This window comes from Sinocyclocheilus rhinocerous, unplaced genomic scaffold (assembly GCF_001515625.1).
Source record: "Sinocyclocheilus rhinocerous isolate Xijiao unplaced genomic scaffold, SAMN03320098_v1.1 scaffold3854, whole genome shotgun sequence".
Classification (NCBI taxonomy): domain Eukaryota; kingdom Metazoa; phylum Chordata; class Actinopteri; order Cypriniformes; family Cyprinidae; genus Sinocyclocheilus; species Sinocyclocheilus rhinocerous.
This window is the reverse complement of record NW_015639760.1, coordinates 34,665-35,004: the sequence shown is the minus strand read 5'-3', so window position 1 is coordinate 35,004 and position 340 is coordinate 34,665.

The window sequence follows — 340 nt, the reverse complement described above, 5'->3', positions numbered from 1 at the left end:
TCGTCATAAGTCAAGTCAAGTCACAGTTGATCCCCTTGAGTCAAGTCAAGTCACAGTTGATCCCCTTGAGTCAAGTCAAGTCACAGTTGATCCCCTTGAGTCAAGTCAAGTCACAGTTGATCCCCTTGAGTCAAGTCAAGTCACAGTTGATCGTCATGAGGCAAGTCAAGTCACAGTTGATCGTCTTAAGTCAAGTCAAGTCACAGTTGTTCGTCATAAGTCAAGTCAAGTCACTCATAAGTCACATAAGTCAAGTCAAGTCACAGTTGATCGTCATAAGTCAAGTCAAGTCAAGTCACAGTTGTGTCAAGTCAGTTCAGTCAAGTCACAGTTGTTCTTC